Genomic DNA, 4695 nt, shown 5'->3' with positions numbered 1-4695 from the left:
GTCTGATTGGAAAATCCACCACCTTGTCTCTCCAAACTAACATAATGGAAATTAATTACAGTCATTGCTAAACAATAGTGATCCTATTCCTCCAGGACCCTGGAGCAACAATAAGAAACACTATAGGCCACTGTGGTGTGCCAATGACTTTGGGAAAAGCCTCATTGCTTTACTGGGAAGTTCTTTGTTCCAGAAAATAATATTATGTTATTAATATTTCTGAATCCCTCCTACCACCAGCCAAACCCAGAGATTTTGGAATAGTGAGCCACCTCAAGGTCACTTTTATAGGCAAAATAACTGAAAGGTCTTCAATCAGTGAGAAGTTACACAAGGATTTGGAATAGTAAGTACAAGGCCTTGGGAAGATTATTCCAGTAGATAGCGGCTTCTGCTCTCCAAGTAAGATGGTTGTGCACCATTATTAACAAGGTCCCTGTAGGTTAAACTCACTGGCAATTTTAAGCTACATGCTGTTGGCACCATAGCTGCCCAAAGAATTTCTTCTCCTTATCTTTCCCCCATTCCTCCTCTGACCTATATACCCCTATAGGGTTTTGCATGTGCATGCAGACAGCTTCCCTTTCCCAGTGTTCTTTACTCTCAGGGGATGTGGTCACCCAGAGTAGGCTTCATTCAAGTGGCTGTCTTCTCAGTCTGGGCACCAACTGACTGTCTGTGGGTTCAGAGAGGGATAAGGTCATGTCCCTGCCCGGGTATTTTGTTCCTTAGTTGAGGGATCAGGTATCTTTCTTTTTTCTTTTTAATTATATATTTTTTATTAAAGTGCAATGTACATACAAAAACATGGGCATATCTAAGAACACCGCTCAATAAGTTTTCATCAACTGACTTGTCACCTGATCAAGCAGTAGAATGTTACTCACACCCAGGAACTCCCATCCTGCCCTCTTCCAAACTCCCCATTCCCCTCAAAAAAGGATCAGGGCCACCCTTACTTATCCCAGCACAGATCATTTGACCTGTTTTTGAGCTTTATATAAATGAACTCATGCAGCCTGCACCATTTTGTGTCTTACTTCTTTTTTCAACAGTATGTTTGTCAGATTTACCCATGCTGCTGCCTGTAGTTGTGAGTTGTTTATTTTCCTTGCTGGATCCTATTCCATTTGATGACTATTCCTGATTTATTTATCCTTCTACTGTCATGTACATTGGGTAGTTTCCAGTTTGGGGCTCTTACAAATCGCACTGCTATAAATACTCTATGCTCTTGGTGATTATATGTACCCAACTCTGTTGGGTGAACATCTGGGAATAGAAGTGGTAGGTCATAGGGTTGGCAAATGTTCAGCTTTAGGAACTACTATTTGCTTTTTCAAACTTCTCCCTCTTTCTTCTCCTCCTCCTCCTCCTTCTCCTCTTTCTTCCTCTGTTACTTCTCCTTCTTTTCCTTCATCCAGCTTATTTTTAACAAGCTAAAGCCCCATGTGCTAGCCCTACAGCCCTCTGCTTACAGATAAAGGATAAACCTCCACCAGCTTGATGGGCAAATATTAGCCAGCCTGAGGCCATTCTCGAGCTTTCTCTGAGAGCTCGCTAAGAGGCGTTTGCTCAGAGGTGCCCAGGAACAGACCCCTGTCTTCACTGGCTCAGCATATCCTACTGTCACTGTACCACATATGCCATCTCAGAACACCTGCGAGGAGGAAGGTCTGAGCACAGCTCTCCATGGGGACCGCTCTGCTCTGGCCCCCAAGGGGCCCAGGCTTTCTGCCTTCCTACTCCATCCAAGTGCGGAATAGTCACAGCCCTTCATGGCCCTCAGCACAGCAGACACCAGGGGGAGTTTAAAATATAGTTTTACTAAGAATTCAGGACTACCTGAAGGGAAACAGTGCACAAAGCATATGGCATTATTACTACCAAGTGCAGGCTCATCCTCAGAACCCCTTGCATGACCTCCCGGCCTGCCCCACTGCCCCTGCCCTGCGGCCCTGGGGAGCATGTACCTCTGAGGCCAGGTGCCTGCCCCTTCCTTCACTTGTCCCTGCCAGTGAGGTCCTGCCAGCAGGCTGTCACAGCCCCCGACAGGCACCTTAGACCAGCAGCTTCTCCCATGCTCCTTCTGTGGGGCATGATGAGGCCATCAGAACTGCATGTTTTATGCTAACCTGAGGGTCTCTGTAGCTGATCCAGATTTGTGCAGAAGTAGAGTTTTGCTAAAAGATATGCACACATGCACACACACACAGCTCGGCATCAAAAGACCCCGCGCTTGAATCCTCCACCTACCCCTTTGTTGCAGGGTGACCAAGAGCAGTCACTCAGCTACTCTTTTCTCACTTTTTTCATCTGTAAACTTAGATTAATATTAATTTCCACCCTCATAGGGTACATGTGAAGAGCATCTGAGATAACACAGGTGAAGTGCTGAAAATGCAGACTGGCAGGCTGCTGGCACAGAGGCATTAGCTAGAATCACTTCAGAGCAGAAAGCTAACTTCCTAAAGGCATGTGTGTTCAGGTTCACGATAATGTAGGCTCTCCCTCCCCACCCCTAGTGAGTGTAAATTGACTTCATATTTGTTCTGTGGGGCTTCTCAGAGAAAAAGGGGGGAGACGGCGAGTCTCTATATTAAATTACTGCCTGAGAGGTAATTTCAACTCAGGCAGAAGTGGTTCATAACTTTTATATGGCAAATTTTGTTCAGCATTACAAAGTGTTAGGGTGAAGCCCTGTCAGGATACCTCATCACAGCGTGTGAAAGGAGACAGAGAGAAAGAGAGAGAGATTATTAGATTATTAGAATAGCTTTATAGCTGTAAAGGGACCTTATGAAAGGAGCTAGGCCAAGGAGACAGCCTAGTAGAGGCCAAAGTGGAGGGACTAGGGGGGATGGGCCCTCCTGGTTTAGAGTCTGGGCTATACTGCTTCCTAGCAACGTGTTCTTGAACTTTGCCTTTTCACATCTGTAAAACGAAGGCAATCTTATCTTCTGAGAGAATTACTTTGTGGCTTAAAGTTAATGTGCATGAATTGCCTAACCTAGTAAATATAAAACCCTTGACACACACACACACACACACACACACACACACACACACACACACACACACACACACACACACACACACACACACACACACACACACACACACACACACACACACACACACACACACACACACACACACACACTGTAGTCCCCTAACAGGAAGGGAAAATAGCTCTGTGTGAATCAGCCTGTGATGTTTCTAACAGAATATAAACAGTACTTCCAAAGGGACGTGGATAAGGCCAAGTACACGGTGTCTCTCGAGAAGGCCTAGCACAGCTGCAAACACTATCTGGTCTCCTCTGAGTGCTGGCTGCTTTCTTACCAATGACACCTGCAGGTCCACTTTGTTCTCCTGAACACTGAACTAAGATTACTGAGACTTCAGAAATGATCCCCTTCTTGACACTCTCCAACAGAGGACATCCCTGTCTTCCCTATCACTCCTCAGACTTAATACTCTCCTTTGGGGTGTTTTCTCCCTGTAGTAATAAACAAAATGAAAGGTTTTTCTTCCTGTAGGTATTTTCTTGGCTGTCTTTAGATGCTGAGCTTTAACTAAAGAACTTTCATCTCCCATACCTCCTTTCCAGGTAACACTAACTTCAGTATCACTTCCCAAATGAGGAAATGGAAACAGGATTCATTCCTTGTCCGGGCCTGCAGTTACTAAGAGACCAGGGCGAGACTGGAACCCAGGATGGGACTGGAACCCAGGATGGGACTGGAACCCAGGACTGTCTGAGGCCTTGGTCCAAGCCCTCAAGCCCTCACCTGTCACCACCACACTTTACTCTAAAGCCTGGCCAGGATAAGAGCCAGAGAGCCTCTCTCTTGCACAGAAGCTGTTTATTACAAAGGTTTCTGTGCTGTATTACAAACTACTGACTGTCCCATGCCCAGTTATGTATTGATCACACTCACACCCTGGTGATGTTTTTCCTTTTCAATATCACCTTCAGAAGAATACCATGTGGCAAAATGTTCTTTGAGAAACCTCATGCTTTAATAGCAGAACCTTTCAAAATAAATATAAATTTAAACTTATTGGCAAGGAAATAATATGTCTGTAATATATATTGTTCAGTGAACAAAGTAGTTTATGAAAAAAGTATGTATGCTAAGGTCCAAATTCTACAAAAATATGTAATATAAATGGGTATGTAGACATGTATGTGGATTTATACATATTTTCAGTTCTGGGAGGAGTTATACCTTACCATGAATGGTGCTTTTGCTGATTGATGGAATTAAGAATGATTAAGCATAATCCTTTTTATTCTCTTTATTTTCTGTTGGTTGTTTTATGCCTTTGTAATTGGGAATAAAAATCAGTTTTCATTTTGGAAACAAAGTGCATGTGGAAATTAGTTGAATAGAGAAAGGAGGTATTATTAAAGACAAAAAGAGTCACAAATTCTTTTTCTGATGTGTGTGATAGTCAGCTGACTGGTAGATGTGTGAAGGCTCTGAAAAGGACTTTTATTCATCTAGATCAAAACAACATTGTCCAAAAGACTGGTAATAAGAGAGAGGAAGTTCTGCAGCTGCGTGGACCAGGGTTCGGCTGTGCCCAGCAGTTGTGATTCTGTTGTGCGATCTCCCGGCGCCCCTTCTTCACCCACCATCAGGACACCTTCCCCTGCTGAGACTCGTCTCCCGGCCCCCTTCCCCA

This window comes from Manis javanica, chromosome 13 (genome assembly GCF_040802235.1).
Source record: "Manis javanica isolate MJ-LG chromosome 13, MJ_LKY, whole genome shotgun sequence".
Taxonomy (NCBI): domain Eukaryota; kingdom Metazoa; phylum Chordata; class Mammalia; order Pholidota; family Manidae; genus Manis; species Manis javanica.
This window is presented reverse-complemented; position numbering follows the sequence as displayed.